The sequence below is a fragment of the Stomoxys calcitrans genome, chromosome 1 (genome assembly GCF_963082655.1).
Source record: "Stomoxys calcitrans chromosome 1, idStoCalc2.1, whole genome shotgun sequence".
In the NCBI taxonomy this organism is placed as follows: domain Eukaryota; kingdom Metazoa; phylum Arthropoda; class Insecta; order Diptera; family Muscidae; genus Stomoxys; species Stomoxys calcitrans.
Window position 1 is genome coordinate 113,196,998 of NC_081552.1, and position 24,776 is coordinate 113,221,773.

Here is a 24,776-nt window from a genome sequence, read left to right on the forward strand (position 1 = left end):
AATTCCGAGAGAAAATTACGCAGCAGCAGCTCGCTTTATACCAGCCGGTCGAATACCCCAAGTGCGGCCCAATTTCCGGCGCAGGCAGTGGTACTCGCAGATGTGCGTGATGGGATTCGTGCTATGGACCCTGCTAACCCCAGAATCAGCGAGCTGAATCTGAAAATAAAAAGGGTAGTCAATGAACATAAGCGGAATTTGTGGCTGGAACACTTGGAGCGATGTAACTTAGGCACCGGTGTAAGCAAACTGTGGTCTACTGTTAAGTCACTCTCGAACCCCGGTAGACGGGATGACAAGACCTCAGTCACTTTCGGCGAGATAACCGTGACTGATCCGAAGAGATGCGCCAGGTTGTTCAACTGTCAATTTATTGTGCATCCCGTGAGAGACTGGGCAAGGAGGAGAGCCATTCGCCGTATTCGTGGTCTCCGAACCGATGAACAGCCATCACAATTTACCGTGGGCGAAGTTACGAATGTCATCCATGGCGCCAAATCAACTATGGCGTTGGGCCCCGACGGATGATGTTGAAGAATCTGGATTCCCCTGGAGTTGAGTACCTTACCACAGTCCTCAATCTGTCATTGAACACTCTTATAGTTCCCGATGTCTGGAAAATGGACAGAGTGATCCCGCTACTGAAGCCTGGAAAAGTCTCGAGTTTAGGGAAGTCGTACAGACCGATCTCCCTTCTCTCACCAGTGGCAAAGACGCTTAGGCATTACTCCTCCCGAGCCTCGTAGGAGAATTTCCATTCGCCGAGCATCAACATGGATTTCGAAGACTGCACAGCACAACAGCTTTGCATGCCATCACCGCACACATTTGCCGTGGCTTCAATCAGCCCAGGCCATGTGATAGGACGGTCCTCGTGGCACTGGACCTATCGAAGGCATTCGACACGGTCAGCCATGCCAAATTATTTGAGGACATCGCTAACACGTCCCTCCAGCCAGGCCTGAAACGATGGGTCGCGAATTATCTGTGTGGTTGCCAGTCATTTATAGAATTTAGGGATAAGAAGTCGAAATACCGTAGAGTGAAACAGGGAGCTCCCCAAGGTGGGGTGATATCTCCGGCACAGTTTTTAACCTCTACCTATCCTCTATTCCATCCCCTCCAGACGGCATAGAGATCGTATCATATGCGGACGATTGTACGATCATGGCATCAGGCCCCCACCCATTGATGACATCTGCGATAGGTTGTACGTCTACCTCAACGAGCTGGCCTCATATTTCGCTGCAAGAAATCTGAAGATATCCGCCACCAAATCTTCAGCCACATTGTTCACCACAAATACGCGTGAGGTGAATACTGAGCTGACTGTGACGGTCGATGGAGAAATGATTCCGACCATCAAGTGTCCCAAACAAAATACTTGGCGTCACATTTGACAGCTCTTACACATTCTCCCCACATGCCACAGCAATCTGCGATAAAGTCAAAAGAAGAAACAAGGTCCTTAAGTCACTTGCTGGCAGCACTTGGGGTGCAGACAAAGAAACCTTGTTGACCACGTACAAAGCAATTGGCCGGTCTGTGGTAAGTTATGCAGCGCCAGTGTGGTCTCCTCAACTTTGTGACACGCAGTGGAATAAAATTCAGATCTGTCAGAATGCCGCCCTCCGAATTGCGACGGGCTGTCTCCTCAGTTCTCATGTGGACCACCTTCATCAGGAGGCAAAGATCCTACCAGTGCGAAGACATAACTACATGCTGTCTAAGCAATACCTTTTGGGCTGTTATCGCAGAAACCATCCAAATCATCATCTTGTGGATAGATATACACCGCCCAGAAGCCTTAAGGTAGATCTAAAGGGTGATTTTTTTGAGGTTAGGATTTTCATGCATTAGTATTTGACAGATCACGTGGGATTTCAGACATGGTGTCAAAGAGAAAGATGCTCAGTATGCTTTGACATTTCATCATGAATAGACTTACTAACGAGCAACGCTTGCAAATCATTGAATTTTATTGCCAAAATCAGTGTTCGGTTCGAAATGTGTTCATTCACCGTAACGTTGCGTCCAACAGCATCTTTGAAAAAATACGGTCCAATGATTCCACCAGCGTACAAACCACACCAAACAGTGCATTTTTCGGGATGCATGGGCAGTTCTTGAACGGCTTCTGGTTGCTCTTCACTCCAAATGCGGCAATTTTGCTTATTTACGTAGCCATTCAACCAGAAATGAGCCTCATCGCTGAACAAAATTTGTCAACATTTGAACACATTTCGAACCGAACACTGATTTTGGTAATAAAATTCAATGATTTGCAAGCGTTGCTCGTTAGTAAGTCTATTCATGATGAAATGTCAAAGCATACTGAGCATCTTTCTCTTTGACACCATGTCTGAAATCCCACGTGATCTGTCAAATACTAATGCATGAAAATCCTAACCTCAAAAAAATCACCCTTTACATGATCTAGAGCGTGAGGTTTAGCGCTACAAGAGAGAACCTCTAGATCAAGCAGGTCTGAACAACATTCATGCGTTAATTGGCTACCGGGTGCATGTAGTCCTTGGAGACCGACCGCCACCCATTGCACCCGAAGAAATCTACATCCCCCGGCTCAATTACATTCCGGCAGATGCAGACGCCTCAATTCCCACAGAGCTAGGATTGATGCCGACGTGCAAGATGTATGTCACGATTGTAACCAGGGACCGCACGATACACGTCACCTGTTTAACTGCCTGGCCAGACTCACTCGACTCAGACCCAGATCCCTGTGTATGCACCCAATCTTAGTCGTAGAGTTCCTGGATTTTGACACTCAACAGAATCAAGCAGACGAAAGATAGAACACAATAAACTGCTACAACAACAACAAGAACAACGCAGAACAGTCAATTCTGAGTGGCACTCAACCATTTGTTTGCCAGTTGTCTTCCACGAAATCAGGAAACCCAACCGCCGAAGACGGATTATCAATTTGATACATAATCCGCCGTATAGTCCTGGCTTGGCACCGAATGACTTCTTTTTATTCCCGTACGTAAAAAATAAAATGAGAGGTAAACGTTTTTCGACACCCGCAGAAGCGGTTGATGCGTCCAGAATGTATGTTTTGGATATACCTCAATCAGAGTGGCAAAAGTGTTTCGACAATTGGTTCTAACGCATGCAAAAGTGTATAGATCTAAATGGGGAATATTTTGAAAAACAATAAAGCGATTTTCGATGACAAATCTTTAATTCCGTAAGGCAAAATAACCATTTTTGAGGAACAGAAAATATCAGTGGGGCTAAATTGGTTTGTAAGGGGTTATACATAATTTAAGATGATGGTTATAACCTTGAACTTGTTCTGAATGCAAAATGATGGCATTTGTCGTAAAAAGGGCATTGAAATGCAAGAAAATTACGAATAATCCATTGTTAGTTGTTTCGTCAACTATTTGAGATATAGGACCTTTATAGGCCCTATATCTCAAATAGATGAACCGATCTATATGACAACTATGCTCCATAATATCGGATAATAAATGCGTCTTCGATGGGCTCACTACTTTAAATCGGGACATTGCTCCATAAGGCACCTATATCTAAACTAGCATCCCGGTGGTCCGCATCGCTACCCACATTTTTGTGTAGGACTTACAAAAGCCTAGGTAGGCACTTAGTTTATAAGATTATGAAGTTTTGTAATAAGTGCGTATAAAATTTCTGAAATCGGTCCTCTACTGTACAGGAAGTATCAAATAGCCCAACATATATTGTAAGAGTGTAAATGAGTCACAATTTTAAGCACTTTAGATAAATTTTTAAAGAAAGTAACATTTTGTATATTTTAGTAGCTATTTTGCACTTTTTGGTTCCAAAATGTACGCATTTTTAATGGATCATTTAGTCACACATTATATATTTCCTTCTTGTACCTATATGCCAAATTTCAGATCTCTAGCTCCGTCTGCAAAGCATGTAGCAAAAGGTCCCAGTTTTGGTACCAAAATGTATGATTTTTAGATTTAGATTATTTAATCATTCAGAAATCAATCAGAAACTGCAAAATAGTACCAATTATGGTATCAAAATGTACGAATTTTGAATAGATCATATAGTCATCCATCATTTATTTCTTAGTTGCACCTACGTCCCGAATTTCAGACCTCTAGTTCCATATACAAAGAAAGTACCGAATTGTACCAGTTTTGGTACTAAAATGTGAGAATTGTGAATAAATCATTTATTCGGGCATCATATATCATACCTACATAACAAATTTCAGTCCCCTAGCTCCATCTGCATAGAAAGTACCAACTGGTACCGATATTAATACAAAAAGGTATGACTTGTAAAAATATCATAGTCACTCATCATATTTTTCTGTCAACTTTCAGACCTCTAGCTCCATTTGTAATGAAAGTACTAATGATACCAATTGCGTTACTAAATGTACGTTTGCCCCCGTTACCAGTACTATTTTTACATTTTTTCTTTTTAAAATTATCCTTTTGTACCAGCTGTCTTTTAAGTCAAATTTCAAAATTCTACCTCGTTCCATATGCCCTGTGCAAAGTTCAGCTATTTCGTACCTTTTTGGTACTTTTTTTAATACCTAAATGTACAAATTTCCAAATAGTCTTATAGGCACCCAATTAAAGTTGCCAAAGTGTACGAGTTCGAACTCAATTAACAAAGAGAGTACCAATAAGTACCATTGCGGTACTAAACGTACTATTTCTAACACAACTGGTACTATTTTCCAAAAAAATTTTTACCATACCTTATTTTATCGAGACGCTCTTAATTTAAACCTAAGAACACAATTCTAGCCCTTTCCGGGCTGGGCAAATATGTACTATTTCGTAATTTTTAGTACCTAAACTTGCGAATATTACCAAATACAGTCTTATCCCGTGCCTACGATCCAAGGCGAAAATTCTTGGCCGTTTGGCCGTTTGTCTGGCTTGCAACTTTTATGGATCCAAGACAGTATATCTGGAGATCGGTCTATATGGCAGCTGTATCCAAGTAAATTCTTTTCTGAAAAAAAACCTGCACTCGTGTCGGGGAGTCTGATACAATTCACAGTCACGAATTTCATCTAAATGGAACAATAAAGGCTCCAAGGGAGCAAATCGGACAATTGTCTATAAGGCAGCTATATCCGAATATGACCTAATCTGGACAATATTAGACTCAGATATGTAGTAGTCCAAATATTTATTCAAAATCGGAAATCCAAGCTCATTTAATGGAACTTAAATCGAGACAATGTTCCATATGGCAACTTCATCCAAGTTACGTTCGATCCAACGTAAAATGGATTCATGCGGTTCAACTAAATTTCCCATGAATCTCATGAATATCCCATAGTAAAAAAAACGTTTGATTTGCGATTTCATTTTATATAGGTTCCATATTAGAAACATTAAATAAAATACCGTAAGAAAATTTAAAAGTTTTATAGTGTAACAAAACATTATTTAAAAAGCAAAATCCGCCTTTTGCATTTTCCTCTGTTTACCTAGGCTGTACAGTTAAGCATCATGCGCAGGGTCATAACAACACACAGGTAACAGCTGAAAATCATAAAGATCTTAATCGTGTCGCACAAAACAGTTTTGCACCAACTTCCAACAACTTTGCAGAGTACGGTCGAAATTAGTCTATAACCTGATATAGCTCCCATATAAACCAATCTTACGAACTGACTTCTTAAGCCCCCGGAAGCAGCAATTTTTTCCGATTTGGCTGGAATTTTGAGTGTGTTGTTCCGCTATAACTTCCAACAACTGTGCCAAGTACGGTCTAAATTGGTCATTGTCATTAACCTCATAAAGCTCCCATATAAGAAGTACCAATTTTTGTCTGATTTGGTTGTTGGAAGTTTTGTAACGACTTCCAAAAACTTTCTCGAGTACGGTCCAAATCGGTCTATAACCTGATATAGCTCCCATATAAACCGATCTCCAGATTTGACTTCTTGAGCCCCTGGAAGCGCCAATAGTTGTCCGATTTGGCTGAATTCTTGCTCGTGGTGTTCCGTTATAAGTTATAACAACTGTGCCAAGTATGGTCTAAATCGGTCTATAGCCTGATAATGTTCCCATATAAACCGATCTCCCATTTTGATATCCTTGGCCCCTGGCAGCCGCAATTTCTGTCTGACTTGGCTGAATTATAGCATGTAGTGCTCCGTTAAGACGTACCTAGTACGGTCCTAATCGGTCTATAACCTTATATAGCTCCCATATAAACCAATCTCCCAATTTGAAATCTTAAGCCCCAGGTACTCCAATTTTTGTCCGATTTGGCTGAATATTAGCATGAAGTGTATCGTTGCGATTTCCAACAACTTTGACGAGTACCCTGGAAGCCGCCATTTTTGTCCGATTTAACTGAAATTTTACGTGTGGTTGTTCCACTATAACTTCCAACAACTTTGCTTAGTACGATCCAAACCGGTAAATAACCTGATATAGCTCCCATATAATCCGATCTCCCGATTTGACTTCTTGAGCCCCTGGAAGCCGCAATTTTTGTCCGATTTAACTGAAATTTTGCGTGTGGTTTTCCATTATAACTTCCAACAACTATGCTTAGTAAGGTCCAAAAAGGTCTATAACCGGATATAGCTCCTATATAAACCGTTCTCCCGATTTGCTTTCCTGAGCCACTTGAAGCCGCAATTTTTGTCCGATTTGGTTGAAATGTTGCATGAGGAGTTCCGTTATGACTTCCAACAACGGTGCTAATTACGGTCCAAATCGGTCTATAACCTGATATAGCTCCCATATAAACCGATCATCCGATTTGACTTCTTGAGCAACTGGAAGCCTCACTTTTTGTGAGATTTGGCTGAAACTTTTCATGTGGTGTTCCGCTTTGGCTTCCAACAACCTAATATAGCTCTGATATGAACCGATCTCCCGATTTGACATCTTTAGCCCCTGGAAGCCGCAATTTTTGTCCGATTTGGCTGAAATTTAGCACGTAGTGTTTTGTTATGACTTCCAATAACTGTGCTAGGTACGGCTCAAATCAGTCTATAATCTAATATAGCTTCCATATAAGCCGATCTCCTGATTTGAATTCTTGCGCCCCTGAAAGCCGATATTTCTGTCCGATTTTGCTGAAAATTCGCGTGTGGTGTTCCGTTATAACTTCAAACAACAGTGCCAAGTACGGTCCAAATCGGTCTATCAACTGATAACGCTTCCATATAAACCGATCTCCCGATTTGAAATCTTTAGCCCATTAAAGCCCCCATTTTCGTACGATTTGGCTGAAATTTAGCATGTAGTGTTTTGTTATGACTTCCAACAACTTTGACGAGTACGGTTTAAATCGGTCTATAACTGATATAGCTCCCATATAAACCGATCTCCCAAATTGAATTCTTGAGCCCCTGGAAGGTCTATAACTGATAAAGCTCCCATAGAAACTGATAATCCGACTTCACTTCTTGAGCCTCTGGAAGCCTCAATGTTTGTCCGATTTGGCTAAAACTTTGCGTGTAGTGTTCCGTTATAACTTCCAACTACGGTACTAAGTATGGTCCAAATCGGTCTATAACTTGATAAAGCTCCCATATATACCGATCTCCCGAATTGACCTCTTGAGCCCCTGGAACCCTCAATTTTTGTCCGATTTGGCTGAAATTTAGCATGTGGTGTTTTGTTATGACTCCCAACAACTTTGCGGAGTACAGTCCCAAGCGGTCTATCAACTGTTATAGGCCCCATATAAACGTTCCGATATGACTTATGAGTCCCTGGAAGCTACAAAATTTTTCTAATTTGGCTGATATTTTGCAGAAAGTTTTCTGTTGTGACTTTCAACAACTGCGATAAGTACGGTCAAAATAGGTCTATAACCGGATATAGCTCCCATATAAACTGATCTGCCGATTTGAAATCTTAAGTCCCTGGAATCCGAGATTTTTGTCCGATTTGGCTGAAATTTAGTATGTGGGGTTTTGTTATGACTTTCAACAACTGTGCCAAGTACGGTCGAAATAGGTTGATAACAGGTTATAGCTCCCACATAAACCGATCTCCCGATTTGAAATCGTTAGCCCCTGGAAGCCCTAATTTTTGTTCGATTTGGATGAAATTTAGCATGTGGTGTTTTGTTATGACTCCCAACAACTTTGCCGAGTAGAGTCCAAACTGTTCCAAAACCTGATATAGCTGCCGTATAAACCGATCTCCCGATATGACTTTTTGAGTCTTTAGGTTAGTTTAGGTTGAAAAGAAGTCTGGTATTGTGTCTCCACCTAAGATCCGGCATCTGTTATACGCGAAAGCCGGGCAATGACAAAGGAAATGCTCCAACGTCCCATCATCTTTCCCTCATGCCCTACACATGCTATCACTTGCTGCACCGATTTTAGATAAGTGAGCTCGTAGTCCTATGTGTCCCGTTATGATATCAGTAGCTATACTGACCTCCTTCTTGCTTCCTTTCACTAATAGCCTCGTCTTCTCACGATCCCCCCATAGGATTTTCGCTGTCCTACCGACCGTTTCGCTGTTCCACAATGTTGCATGCGCATTCGTCGCCCACTCCCTTAATTCGGACTGCGTTGACCCAAAAGGCTTCGGATAAACCAAGTTTATTGAGGGCAGTCCTCTGGCCTTCACCGCCAAATCGTCTGTCCTTTCACTTCCCCTTACTCCGTTATGGCCCGGCACCAAAACGATGCGGATTTTGCTATCCTCAGAGAAGGCGTTAATCTCTTCCTTAAACTGCAAGACTGTTCGTGACCTTACCGTCCTGGTTGTTATTGCCCTTATGACATAGTACCACACCACTTCACGCATTCCGTGATCGCCCGGATCTCCGCCTACAGGGCCGTATTATGGTAGGGCAGTCTAAAACAGATCTCAGTCCTTGGGTTCCCATGTAAACCCCCAGGCCCACTCTCTCCTCTAGCTTTGATCCATCCGTGCAATATGATCTTCCTGATGGCAATATTAGAGTTCCGTCAATCCAAGACTGTGCCTCTGGCAGTAGTGCCTCGCACTCGACTTTAAGGTTCATCTCAGGTATCCGATCGGAAAACTCTTCCCTTCCTTCCAGATTTCCTATCGTCACCACGATTATACCGCGCTGATATGAGCTACTCCCATCCTCTATCCATTCTCTCATCACCTTAAGTCTCATAGCCGCAGTGGCTCCCTCACACTTAATCTGTAGGTCAATGGGTCGGATATCTAGAATAATCTCCAGAGCCCCAGTGGGTGTGGTCCTCATCGCTCCGCCTATGAAAAGACAACATATTCTCTGAACCTGTTGTATGGTCTTTTTGTTGTTCTTTTTCTTCATAGCAGTTCACCAAACTACCAAGGAGTAAGTAAGTATTAAGCTAATCACGCGTCTGTAGAGCCAGTGGACTATCCTCGGATTCAGGCCCAATTTCGAGCCAACGACCCGTCCACATAGTGTCCAACATCTGTGAGCCTTCTCAGTACGCTCCTGAATGTGACACTTCCAATTCAGTTTCCTGTCCAAGATCACACCTAAGTATTTGACCTTGTCAGATATCGAAATCGTCTTATTGAGGAAACGTGGTGAGTTAAATTGGCCCACCTCCGTCTTCCCTGGGTTGACATTGAGACCTCTGGGTCTAGCCCAGTCATATGCCATATGCAAGACCTTTTCGGCCCTTCTGCATAGCTCGTTCGGATCCTTGCCATTTTGCGTAGCAGACGAGTTCAAATCCCTCCTCAGTCAGCATCCGTAATAGGTCATTTATGGTGGTCACCTAGGAGTGGCGATAAAATGCCCCCCTGTGGCGTGCCCTGTGCCAATTTCTCCCTTATATTTATGCCCAATTTATCCACCTGTTTCTTAGCATATGGTTTATCCAGTCTCTAAGGACCGGGCCCACCTGGTACTGGTCTAAGGATTGGATCAGTGTGTTGGTCCTCACATTGTTAAAAGCCCCCTCGATGTCAATGCATACCGTCAGTGTGTGCGTTTTGGCATCGAAGGATTCTTCTATTTTATGCACAACCTCGTGCAGAGCAGTCTCCACCGACCTTCCCTTGACATAGGCATGCTGTTTGGATTTGTGCAGTTCGCTAGATGTCCTAATCTTTATCATGGTGTCCACAATACGTTCAATGGTTTGAGTAGAAAGGACGTAAGGCTTATGGGTCTGTAGGCTTTTGGTGTCGCATAACTTGCCTTGCCAGGCTTGGGTATAAACACCACCCTTGTCTCCTGCCAGACTTTAGGAGTATATGCAAGTCCTAGGCATTCTGTGAAAATTTTGTCCAGACGAGGCGCCAGATAGTCTGCTCCTTTCTGTAGTAACGCCGGAAATATTCCATCAGCTCCGGATGACTTAACTGGTTTGAAGTTCCTTCACCATAAATTCCGTAATTATAATCCTTCGATCAACGTCATTACTCCAAGATTCTGGTGTCTCCGTAAGTCCCTACGTATCCTGTGGAAAATGGGTTTTCATCAAAAACCTCGACATGTCCTCCGTTGTCTCTGCTCTCACTCACATGTGGTCTACTAAAGTTTCAATTTCGACATGGGTTTTTGAAAGAAAAAATTTTTTATCTTTATCTTTATCTTATTGGTATTCTAAACCAAATGTAGCGATGGTCAGAGAAAGAGTGTTCCAAGGAGACCCTCCAATCCTTAACCTCATCGATTACATTTTCCGAACATATCGTCACATCTAATACCTCCTCCCTAATCCTATTAACAAAGGTAGCGGTGTTATCAATATTAAGTGTTATTAGGTCGTTAGTGTTCAAGAACTCTACCAGGGCTTGGCCCCGCTTATTAGTGTTGGTACTACCCCACGAAATGTGATGAGATCGCATTGCAACCTATTAGTACCTCGTTTCCTGTCTGTTTTGCTTTCCTCACCAGCCGTTGCAGCTCCGACGTGGGTGGCGGTGTTGGAGAGTCGAAGGGCAGATAAAGTGATGCCAGGTATGATCCACCGACTTCCTGTCCCACCACTGTTGCATCCGACGTTGACAACTCTGGGGAAAATATATTATTCAAATTTCTTTAACAAATAACGCAGGTCCTCGGCAGAGTACCAGTGTTAGCATAGAATAATTGGTATTTGATATGGTTCAGTCCATGGCTCCTGAATTAAGGCAATATGAATCTTGCCCTTGCAGATTTTCTCCATCAGAGCGTGTGTAGCAGTCTCGCTCCTGTGGAGGTTTATCTAGATTACCTCAATCATTGGTCCTCTAGAGTGCCTCTAGAGGGCGCAATTCTTATTCGATTTGAATGAATTTTGGCATGACGTATTTTATTCTTACTTTCAACAACTGTGTCAAATAAGGTTTAAATCGATTCATAACCTGATATAACTGTCATATAAACCGATCTGGGATCTTGACTTCTTGAGCCTCTAGAGATCGCAATTATTATCCGATTTGCCTGAAATTTTGTACGACGGATCCTCTCATGATCATCAACATACGTGTTTATTATGGTCTGAATCGGTCTAATAGCAGAGCAAATCTTTTTTTATATCCTGTTTTGCCTAAGAAGAGATGCCGGGAAAAGAACTCGACAAATGCGATCCATGGTGGAGGGTATATAAGATTCGGACCGGCTGAACTTAGCACGCTTTTACTTGTTGTTTATTATAAATTTGGATAGGAATTGCTTCCGGCATATGCTAAAGAAGTAGTATTTATATGGGGCAATAGAGATGAATTTAGAACATACTTGGTATGAATGTTAGAAATCATTAGGAAAAATATTTTAGCAAAATCGAATAACAATTTCGCCCTTTAAAGTGTTCGAAGTAAAATCGGGAGGTCGGATTATATGGGAGTTTTAACATGTTATAGACCGGTTTAGACCATACTAGGTCTATAGGTTCTCTCGGGGTTCAAAGAGTGCAATCAAGGGAACGGTTTATATGGGAGCTATATACGGTAATGTACCAATTGCGATTATACTTGACAAGAATGTTGGGGATCATAAAAGAAACCGGTTTGCTAAATTTCAGCTAAATTGGGTGACAGTTATGCCCTTTAGATGCTCAAGAAATCAATGCGGTGGATCGGTTTATATGGGCGTTTTATAAAAATATTGTCAGATATAGATGGCGATCAAGAATACCGAAGTTGACAAAATTAGTATATGACTTGCCCTATTACGATGTGTATACGAAGAAAATTTAAGAAAAAAATAGTCAATATAAATCTAAATGAGCGGAGCGAAAAAAAATTGCCGGACCGGAGCCTAAAAATTTTTGCCGGAGCGGAAAAAAGATCCCTGGGTGGAAGTTCTGAATCATGACTATGGTCCGGTTTCTGCAGACAAATCTCCACCATTGCACTATAGGCACAAATTCAAAGTTTGCGGAAAAATTCAAGACAAGCCAGCGTTTTCAAACTTTCTAAATTAGTATGTCTTATCAAAAAAAAGGGTTACAAATGATTTTGGAGAAACTCGGTTCAGATTTAGATATAGCTCCCATATATATCTTTTACTACTGCTAGACACTCACACGAACAATACATAGTGAAAATTATGAGTAACATTTGTTAACAACTCTAATTCTACTCCAAATAAAATGGGAAAAGTGTTTTTTTTTTCACAAACAAACATCACTGCATTATGGACAGAAATTTACAAACTTTGTATATTAAATAGTATTTCTTATCAGAAACAAATATTATAAATAATAAATGAGGTCAAACCCCGCTTTTTCAGATGCGCTTCTATATCCCATTCCATGGTAAATTGTAAATCGTCTTGAAATTTACACAGAACTAATTTAAAATTTATACTTTCCATTTTTCAAGTTGTTTGCCTGTTAGGGCGAAGAGCATAAAATTTTACAATTTTTGTTTGTTTCTCTTTCGAGACGAGCTCATGATCGGAGATGCAAATGGAAAAGCAAAGCCAAAGATAGCAACACACACCACGTCAAGTACTGAATTGCCTAATTCTGCTTTCTCAAGTAATGAAAAACCTAATTCTTTGTCAGCCTCATACGGTTTTTTTCTCTTCCAGAAACTGGAAATAGCTGAAGCATCATTGTTGCTTTCCAGCCAAAATGAGAATAATTCGCAGTTTTTGATCTTCAATATTTCTAAAAAACATAAAGTAATTTAAAAATTAAAAAATAGGTGCAGGCAAATTTGACACCACGTAAAACTAGACACTCACACGAATAATAAACAGTGGGAATTATCACTAACAAATATTAACATTTCTAGTTCTACTCCAAATAAAATGGAAAAAAATTTAAAATTTTCAAAAAAAAAACATCACAATTAAACCCAAAATACAACTATCAAAACAAACAAGTAAAAGCGTGCTAAGTTCGGCCGGGCCGAATCTTATATACCCCCCACCATGGATCGCATTTGTCGAGCTCTTGCCACGTTATCTATTTTTAGGCAAACAAAGGATAAAAGAAAAGAATTGCTATGTTATTGGAACAATATCAAGTAATGATTCATTTCTGATCATAATTTAGCTGAATATTGTGGCAATATCTAGTAAGAATTACGCACTTTAGGGGCTGAAGAACTAAAATAGGGAGATCGGTTAATAGGGGAGCTGTATAAGGCTATAAACCGTTTCATGCCATATTCGACACGTATGTTAAAGGTCATGAGAGAAGCCGTTGTACGAAATTTCAGCCAACTCGGGTAATAAAGGGTGATTTTTTTGAGGTTAGGATTTTCATGCATTAGTATTTGACAGATCACGTGGGACTTCAGACATGGTGTCAAAGAGAAAGATGCTCAGTATGCTTTGACATTTCATCTTGAATAGACTTACTAACGAGCAACGCTTGCAAATCATTGAATTTTATTACCAAAATCAGTGTTCGGTTCGAAATGTGTTCAAATTTTGACAAATTTTGTTCAGCGATGAGGCTCATTTCTGGTTGAATGGCTACGTAAATAAGCAAAATTGCCGCATTTGGAGTGAAGAGCAACCAGAAGCCGTTCAAGAACTGCCCATGCATCCCGAAAAATGCACTGTTTGGTGTGGTTTGTACGCTGATGGAATCATTGGACCGTATTTTTTCAAAGATGCTGTTGGACGCAACGTTACGGTGAATGAACACATTTCGAACCGAACACTGATTTTGGTAATAAAATTCAATGATTTGCAAGCGTTGCTCGTTAGTAAGTCTATTCATGATGAAATGTCAAAGCATACTGAGCATCTTTCTCTTTGACACCATGTCTGAAATCCCACGTGATCTGTCAAATACTAATGCATGAAAATCCTAACCTCAAAAAAATCACCCTTTAATTGCGCCCTTTAGAGGCTCAAGAAGTCAAGATCCCATATTGGTTTATATGGCAGCTATATCAGGTTATGGACTGATTTGAACTATTCTTAGCACAGTTGTTGAAAGTTATAACAAAACACCTCATGCAAAATTTCAACTAAATCGGATAATAATTGCGCCCTCTAGTGGCTCAAGAAGTCAAGATCCCAAATCGGTTTATATGGCAGCTATATCGAAACGTGGAGCGATATAGCCCATTTACAATCCCAACCGACCTACACTAATAAGAAGTATTTGTGCAAAATTTCAAGCGGCTAGCTTTACTCCTTCGAAAGTTAGCGTGCTTTCGACACACAGACGGACGGTCATGGCTAGTTCGACTTAAAATGTCATGACGATCAAGAATATATATACTTTAAGGGGTCTTAGACGAATATTTCGAGGAGTTACAAACAGAATGACGAAATTAGTTTACCCCATCCTATAGTGGAGGGTATAAAAATATATTGAGAATGTATACAATATTTTTAAAGTACTCACCCCTACAATAATCCGTATAAAAAGATTGATATTCAAACTCCTTAAAAGAAACCAACGAAATACTTGAGACACAGAGCCTGTATTCTTACAAAGAGTAGTAGTTGTAGTATTGATGTTTTTCTGTCTGTTTGCGCTTTTTTATTGGTCTTTAAATCTTTTTTTAGATTCCATTAGAGGATTTTGTCCGGCTTTCGGCCATTGTTTAATGCTTCCTATTCGAAGAATAGTATTGCAAAAAACATTTAAAAAGTCAGCAAAAAGTGTGTTGTTGCTAGAAGCATTTGACTGGTTTCCTTTATCGCGATTTCATTTTCAACCAAGAAAAATCATCAAAAGGAGATGTCAAATGGATCAAGGTGCTTTGCAACCATTCCTACTAGAGTAAGTTGTAAAGCACACATCTGAATTTGAACAGAGCTCTTTAAGTCGACTTGTTTCATAAGCGCAATAGAAAACAAATCAAATCATACTTCCCTTATTCAAATCCAACTTATCCAACGACGCTAATAGCAACAAACACAAACATCTTTTGCATAACTCCTTTGGACTCCATCGAGTCCATCCGGTACATACTACCGACTGCCATGGGATTGAGTGAGTCTGGCTGGGCAGATAAACAGGTGACGCACAGTGCGATGGGAAAAAATTAGTTAGTCTGCTATTTGTAAACGGATAAAGATATCTTCACATTTTATATGGTTATAGCAAAAAAATATTTTTTTTAAATCGATTATTTCCGCAACAGCTAGGGACATTTGGCCAGAAAAGCATGTTTGTTATAGGGCTTTAGAAGCATTTTCTAAAAAATAAAGAAATTTTGGAAATCGAAAAAAGGGTCCAAGCTGAAATAAAATTATTAAATTGGCCGGATGATTTAGGTAAAACACACATTTTTGAAAACCAAAATTCAAATAGAGATTATCGTAAAACCAATAAAGATATCGTTCTCGTTTTTCAGCATTTAGTGGACGAATATCTCCACAAAAAAATAAGTATAAATTTAGCAACATTTCTTGACGAAAATATCCAAAATCCCTATACTGGAGAAAGATGTTTGCCAAATCGCAGTTATCAGTAAAAACAAAAAATGCCAGTAAATAATGCCACAAAAATATAGCAAATTGAAAAATCGGTTGATAGATGCCTTCACAAACAAATAGTTCGAATAGGTTCTATCAGGAATAGTGGTACAGTATTGTTTAGCAAGTATCGGCTCATGCAATGTATAATCCACGCTGCCTGGAACATCGGGCATTGCATCAATGATAACACAGTGCTCGCGACATCAATGGTCGCAGCAATTTGTATAGCCACAACTAGCTGACCCGGACCTGCTCCGCTGCGCCTTCTTTTACTTCATATGAAACAAAAGTTTCCTTGGAATATTTATTTTCCACAATTTAAGATTTTTTAGTGAAATACCATGAAATAGTATATCGCTTGACTAACAGTTTAACAATATAAGTGCCTTTATCTGAATCCCATATTATCTTTATTGGTCAACGAATTTAAGTTTGGATGTAAGGTGTACTCTATTCCTAAAATACTTTATTTCAGTCCGATATTCTCATGATATCCGATTTAGGGGTGTTTTCGGCATCGTGCTCTTCTCTCATCGTGCTCTCCTCTCAAATACCATTTATTTAAACCCCATATTGCCATTAACTTAAGAGGAGTTTACAGGACGAGGCGTCCGCCAAACACATGGGGTGGTGTTGTGGGGGTGGGGTGGCCCCATAGACACTTTTTCCCGAATATTGATATCAAATTCGTGCTTTACTACCAAAGACCTCTCATTTGAGCCCCATATTGCTATGGTCGTAAATGTGTCCCCTTTGGGGGGAGGTTTTTGGGAAGAGGCGGCCCCCCAAACACTAGGTCTCATATTTGGATATCAGATTCTAATTCTGCACTCAAATACCTTTTATTTAAGCCCCATATTCCCATGGTCAGTAAATAAGTCACGTTTGGGGGTGTTTTGGGGAAGGGGTGGACCCCCAGAAACGTGGTCCCACATTTGGATATCAGATTCGTATTCTACTCGCAAATACCTATCATTTGAGTCTCATATTGCCATGGTCGGTAAATATGTCCGATTTAGGGGTGTTTTGGGGCTTGGGGTGGTCCCCCTAGCACTTGGTTCGACAAATGGATATCAGATACGTTTTCTTATCCTAAATACCTTTCATTTGAGTCCCATATTGTCGTGGTTGGTGTAAATATATATTTGGTAGGTTTAAGGGTGGGGCGGCCCCCCTAGGTACCCCATCCGAAATTTGCACACCAAATTTTTATTTTTAGGGTACTATATGAGACCACACAAAATTTCGCTTAAATCGCACCACCCATCTCCGAGATCTGGCGTTTCTGAAACTTAGGGTAAGAGGGAGGGTCCTTCAGATATCAAAAACATTTAGTACCCTATTTTCACCACGGGATCATTATGCACCATCTGGAAATTTCAGGAAAATCGGTTCAGCCGTTTCTGAGTCTATAAGGAACACACAAACATACAAACAAACAAACCTACAAACAAACACAAATTGATTTTTATACCCACCACCATAAGATGGGGGGTATACTAATTTCGTCATTCTGTTTGTAACTACTCGAAATATTCGTCTGAGACCCCATAAAGTATATATATTCTTGATCGTCGTGACATTTTATGTCGATCTAGCCATGTCCGTCCGTCCGTCCGTCTGTCTGTCGAAAGCACGCTAACTTCCGAAGGAGTAAAGCTAGCCGTTTGAAATTTTGCACAAACACTTCTTATTAGTGTAGGTCGGTTGGTATTGTAAATGGGCCATATCGGTCCATGTTTTGATATAGCTGCCATATAAACCGATCTTGGGTCTTGACTTCTTGAGCCTCTAGAGTGCGCAATTCTTATCCGATTGGAATGAAATTTTGCACGACGTGTTTTGTTATGATATCCAACAACTGTACCAAGTATAGTTCAAATCGGTTTATAACCTGATATAGCTACCATATAAACCGATCTTGGGTCTTGACTTCTTGAGCCTCTAGCGTGCGCAATTCTTATCCGATTGGAATGGAATTTCGCACGACGTATTTTGTTATGATACCCAACAACTGTGTCAAATAAGATTTAAATCGGTTCATAACCTGATATAGCTGCCATATAAACCGATCTTGGGTCTTGACTTCTTGAGCCTCTAGAGGGCACAATTCTTATCCGATTTGAGTGAATTTTTGCACGAAGTATTTCGTTATGATATCCAACAACTGTGCCAAGTATGGTTGAAATCGGTCCATAACCTGATATAGCTGTCATATAAACAAATCTGGGGATTTGACTTCTTGAGCTTCTAGAGGGCGCAATTCCTATCCGATTTGGCTGAAATTTTGCATGACGTATTTTATTTTTACTTTCAACAACTGTGTCAAATAAGGTTCAAATCGGTTCATAACCTGATATAGCTGCCATATAAACCGATCTGGGATCTTGACTTCTTGACCCCTAGAGGTCGCAATTATTATCCAATATGCCTGAAATTTTGTACGATGGATCCTCTCATGACCATCAACAAACGTGTTTATTATGGTCAGAATCGGTCTATAGCCCTATACAGATCCCATATAAATAGTTCTCTCTATTTTACTTCGTGAGCCCCAATGGGCGCAATTCTTATACGAATTGGCTGAAATTTTACACAGGTCTCCAACATATAATTTAATTATGGTCCGAAGCGGACCATATCTTGATATCGTTTTAATAGCAGAGCAACTCTTTTCTTATATCCTTTTTTGCCTAAGAAGAGATGCCGTGAAAAGAACTCGACAAATGCGATCCATGGTGGAGGGTATATAAGATTCGGCCCGGCCGAACTTAGCACGCTTTTACTTGTTATACATAAGATTTCTATTCAATTGGCTCGGTGAGCCTAAGACAATAGAAGATTGCCTTTAATAAGATGGTCAGGATGACACATTCCAGTTTACATTGGTGCTACACTACATCGAACAGGGACCCATTATAATCCAGCCTAAAATGGTGAGTTGAGCCCACAGTAAGCCCGGGTTCGACTTAATTTTTTGAAGGCAGACGTCGGAAATGGTTCTTCTCCAGGCGATCGGAGCAGCAACGTCTGGATCTGAGCTTATTCTTGTGGAAAAACCGGTGAAACCCGTAGCAGTCTCTCACTTTATGATGTTTGACATACAGAACGCATCCTACTTTAACTCTCGAACTCGAGCTTTTCCAGACGGGGATTGAAATTTTTTGATTTTTTTTACAACTGGAAAGTGGTCTTTCAGGCTCCCGGATAAGATGCACTTGTGTATTTTCTGCAACAAGAGCACGAGCTACTGGAAACTCTTGTGCAAACTCCCGGATATGAGAGGATTCCGTATTTTCTACGTCAACGGCACTACTAACTACTGGAAGCTGTTGTGCAATATCCCGGATAGGAGCGGCTTCCGAACTTTTGACCATAGTGACCGACAAAATCATAGTAAAATATTTACTCGTTAGTCGGAATGACTAACTTAGTTACCAGTCGTCTTACAACACCGTTTTCGGTATGAATGCCTGCCACGCGTGCATTACCGTCGATGCCTGGACTAACGTTGACGATACGACCGAGTTTCCACGAAGTGGTATGTAATACATAATCGTCCAGCTGTGTATCGTGTCCCGAAAATTTCCATTTATAGCTCCCATGGAAATTTCTCAAGTACTCCTCGTTCCGACGAAGGCAGAACTGTTAAGTATTCGCTTTCTCTCTTCTACATCGGTTAACGATATGTTATTGGCTCCGGAGGAGCAAGGGTTTTGTTGATGTTCTCTTCTTTCTTCCCCGAATGGGAAATAAAAGTCGAAAATACTCTAACACTAGAAGCTGGAACTGGGCCTGTAAGCAACCACCCGAAAACTGTATTTTGTGCAACTAGCAAACCCAAAACATTCATATGAGTTCCCTGTAATATGATACTGGGGTAAAGATCTGCTCCAATTAGCATATCTTGTGGCTTACAGTCGAAAAACTGTATATCTGGCAAACGGAAGGCGAAATCAGCCATTCAATCGCAAAGAATCCTCAATAGAAGAACTTATACTCAATACACATTCTATCCTTAATGTCATAGAAACAGTCAGATTAACACCAGATATTGTAGCCTGAGTAGAATAGCATGAAATGCCTTATTGACGTTGTAACTTCTCTGAAATGAACGACGCTTCTGATGCGGGGTCAATGAGCGCACGAAAAGGATATATGTTGCCGTGGTGTATGACATTCACTATTGCCGTCCCTAATAACACATTCCTATTTTGGGAGACATAAAACATTTGCCTACTAGAAGAACCTGACGTTATACCTGAAGAGGTGGATGGTAGGTTGGAATTAGCACGGGGGGAGGATTGTGAAAATGTAGCAAAGCTTAAACCATTCCGTGACGTAGTCACAGATCTGTGAAATTTCTAACGTTATATGGCCCGATTTAGGGGTGTTATGGCAATTGGGGTGGTCCCCCAAAACACTAAGCCCTGAAAATATATCAGCAATGTGCTCTTTTCTCATATATCTATATACCATTTAATTGAACCCCATATTGGCATTGCCCTCAAAATTGGATATCAAATTCGTTTTCTAATCTCATTTTAACTCCTTATTGCAAAAGTCAGCAAATATGTCCGGTTTGGGGTATTGGCCCTAAAAGCTATGAATATTTAGCTCCACTCTCTTTAAGATCCAAAATGTCTTGGTGAGCAAATACGTCCTGTTGTTGTTGTTATGGTGGTGGGACGTCCGCTAGACAGTTGGCCCCCTTATATTGATATCATATACGTGGTCTACTCCCACATACCTTCAATTTGAGCCCCATATTTCCATAGTCGGCAAACATGACCGGCTTGGCGGGTTTTTTGGGGGATGGGCGGCCACTCAGTGAGTTGGCTTGAATATATATATCGGATTCGTGTTCCACTTTAAAAACCCTCTTATTTGAGCCTCATATTGCAATAGTCTGTAAATACTTCTTATTTGGGTGGTGTTGTGGGGGTGGGGTGGCCCCATAGACACTTTTCCCGAATATTGATATCAAATTCGTGATTTACTGCCAAAGACCTTTCATTTGAGCCCCATATTGCTATGGTCGTAAATTTGTCCCCTTTGGGGGATATTTTTGGTGAGAGGCGGCCCCCCAAACACTTGATCCCATATTTGTATATCAGATTCGTAGTCTACATTCAAATGCCTTTTATTTAAGCCCCATATTGAAATGGTCAGTAAATAAGTCCTGTTTGGGTGGTGTTTTGGATCCTATATTGCCATGGTCGGTAAATATGTCCGATTTAGGGGTGTTTCGGGGCTTGGGACGGTCCCCCAAACACTTGGTCTATATGAGAGCACACACATTTCGCATAAATCGCACCACCCATCTCCGAGATCTGGCGTTTCGGAAAATTAGGGTAAGGGGGAGGGTCCGTTCCCCCTTCAGATATCAAAAAATTTAGTACCCTATTTTCACAACGGGGTCATTATGCACCATCTATGAAATTTTCAAGAAAATCCGTTCAGCCGTTTCTGAGTCTATAAGGAACACACAAACAAACAAACAAACCTACAAACAAACACAAATTGATTTTTATATATAAGATTTGTAAATGTGTAAGCCATTTATCGAACATATCTTTCACCCTACTCCGCATTTCCCCAACCGCAACAGCTTGAGCCTCAAGGGAATAAATATTCAAATCTTCATCTCGTGGAAAAGTAAAATTGACATCATATACAATATAACAAGAGCATCTGTTGCTCTGATGAACAATCTAATGGAGTAAGCGACATTTGAAGGGAAAGAGAGCTGCAGTCATCAAAGAATCAAACTAATATCAGAAATGATTATAAAAATTCGATATTGACGTTCAGACCTAGAACACACCTTTTACACCTGCAGTTGGGACGATAATTCCGAAAGTCATAACTTTCAAACAAAAATCTAACTAAAAATGAAATGAAAATTATTTTGATACTTGGCCGAAAAGCCAAGAAGTATAGAAAAATACACCTCTTTATTTTATTGTATCGAAAAATACACAGCTCTTTTCTTTATTGTATCGAAAAATACAATACAAAGACAGAAATCGTAAAAAATAAAAAACAAGTAAAAGCGTGCTAAGTTCGGCCGGGCCGAATCTTATATACCCTCCACCATGGATCGCATTTGTCGAGTTCTTTTCCCGGCATCTCTTCTTAGGCAAAAAAAGGATATAAGAAAAGATTTGCTCTGCTATTAGAGCAATATCAAGATATGGTCCGGTTTAAATTAAATTATATGTTGGAGACCTGTGTAAAATGTCAGCCAATTCGAATAAGAATTGCGCCCTTTGTGGGCTCAAGAAGTAAAATAGAGAGATCGATTTATATGGGAGCTGTATCGATACCGATATACCGATTCAGACCATAATAAACACGTATGTTAATGGTCATGAGAGAATCCGTCGTACAAAATTTCAGGCAAATCGGATAATAAGTGCGACCTCTAGAGGCTCAAGAAGTCAAGATCCCAGATCGGTTTATATGGCAGTTATATCAGGTTATGAACCGATTTGAACCATATTCGGCACAGTTGTTGGATATCATAACAAAATACTACGTGCCAAAATTTATTCAAATTGGATAAGAATTGCGCCCTCTAGAGGCTCAAGAAGTCAAGACCCAAGATCGGTTTATATGACAGCTATATAAGGTTATGGACCGATTTGAACCATACTTAGCACAGTTGTTGGATATCGTAACAAAACACGTCGTGCAAAATTTCATTCCAATCGGATAAGAATTGCGCACTCTAGAAGCACAAGAAGTCAAGTTCCCAGATCGGTGTATATGGCAGCTATATAAGGTTATGGACCGATTTGAACCATACTAGGCACAGTTGTTGGATATAATAACGAAACACGTAGTGCAAAATTTCATTCCTATCGGATAAGAATTGCGGACTCTAGAGGCTCAAGAAGTCAAGACCCAAGATCGGTTTATATGGCAGCTATATCAGGTTATAGACCGATTTGAACCATACTTGGCACAGTTGTTGGATATCATAACAAAACACGTCGTGCAAAATTTCATCCCAATTGGATAAGAATTGCGCACGCTAGAGGGTCAAGAAGTCAAGATCCAAGATCGGTTTATATGGCAGCTATATCAAAACATGGACCGATATGGCCAATTTACAATACCAACCGACCTACACTAATAAGAAGTATTTGTTTTGTGCTTTACTCCTTCGGAAGTTAGCTTGCTTTCGACAGACAGACGGACGGACGGACGGACGGACATGGCTAGATCGACATAAAATTTCACGACGATCAAGAATATATATACTTTATGGGGTCTCAGACGAATATTTCGAGTAGTTACAATCAGAATGACGAAATTAGTATACCCCCCATCTTATGGTGGAGGGTATAAAAATAGAATTATATTCATAAGAACGACCTTTTGTAGGGTGCACGGACTATGAAACCCACGCAAATAGCCAACAGAAATAAATCCTTTTATGAAATTATATCAAAATCGACAGTGAAAAGATAATTCAGGAAAATCATTACACAATATATTTTTTTATCGAAATATAGAGTTATAAATATATGTGTTTATCTCTTAATTAAAAAACGCAAAATTCGTAGCCGAAAAAATGCTTAATTTAGTCACTTAAAAAAACGCTAAAAAGGTGACAAATTGGCAACACTTTTTTTTCGAGACTGACGTACATATACGTATGCGTTTGTGTGTACTTAGGCAAGCAACCCTCCAAACATTTGGAAGTGACTTTCTCACTCCCAGAACGTTCGCTTTTTAGGTCCTTTTGTATTATAGTTTGTAGAGATTTCATGATTTAAAACAACAAAATACATTACTATCGGAATTCCATCATTCATGTTTTGCTAATGAGTTTCTCATAATCAACTGTTATTGTTACAAATTTAAAAATAGATTTGTTGTTGTTGTTTTGGACGCTAACTCAAAAAACCCCCACACAAGAGAACGCATGTTTACTTAGCCTTCCGAAATGAAGAAAGGCGCATAGCACGCCTCACAATCGTTAGGTTGGTTGTTCAAACCCAGTCAGGGAGAATCCCCTCCAAACATTTTCTATCGTGCGAGTTACTAAATCTGCACTCAAGGAAGTTGAAAACAATCTCAGGCGATATCGTTTTTATACCCTCCACCATAGGATGGGGGGTATGCTAATTTCGTCATTCTGTTTGTAACTACTCGAAATATTCGTCTGAGACCCCATAAAGTATATATATTCTTGATCGTCGTCACATTTTATGTCGATCTAGCCATGTCCGTCCGTCTGTCCGTCCGTCCGTCTGTCTGTCGAAAGCACGCTAACTTCCGAAGGAGTAAGGCTAGCCGCTTGAAATTTTGCACAAATACTTCTTATTAATGTAGGTCGGTTGGTATTGTAAAACTGATATAGCTGCCATATAAACCGATCTTGGGTCTTGACTTCTAGATCCTCTAGAGGGCGCAATTCTTATCCGATTGGAATGAAATTTCGCACGACGTGTTTTGTCATGATATCCAACAACTATGCCAAGAATGGTTCAAATCGGTCTATAACCTGATATAGCTGTCATATAAACCGAACTGCGGACTTGACTTCTTAAGCCTCTAGAGGGCGCAATTCTCATCCGATTGGAATGAATTTTGGCACGACGTGTTTTGTTATGATATCCAACAACTGTGCCAAGTATGGTTCAAATCGGTTCATAACCTGATAAAGCTGTCATATAAACCGATCTGGGATCTTGACTTCTTGAGCTTCTAGAGGTCGCAATTATTATCCGATTTGCCTGAAATTATGTACGACGGATTCTCTCATGACCATCAACATACGTGTTTATTATGGTCTGAATCGGTCTATAGCCCGATACAGCTCCCATATAAATCGATCTCTCTATTTTACTTCTTGAGCGCCCAAAGGGCGCAATTCTTATTCGAATTGGCTGACATTTTACACAGGCCTCCAACATATAATT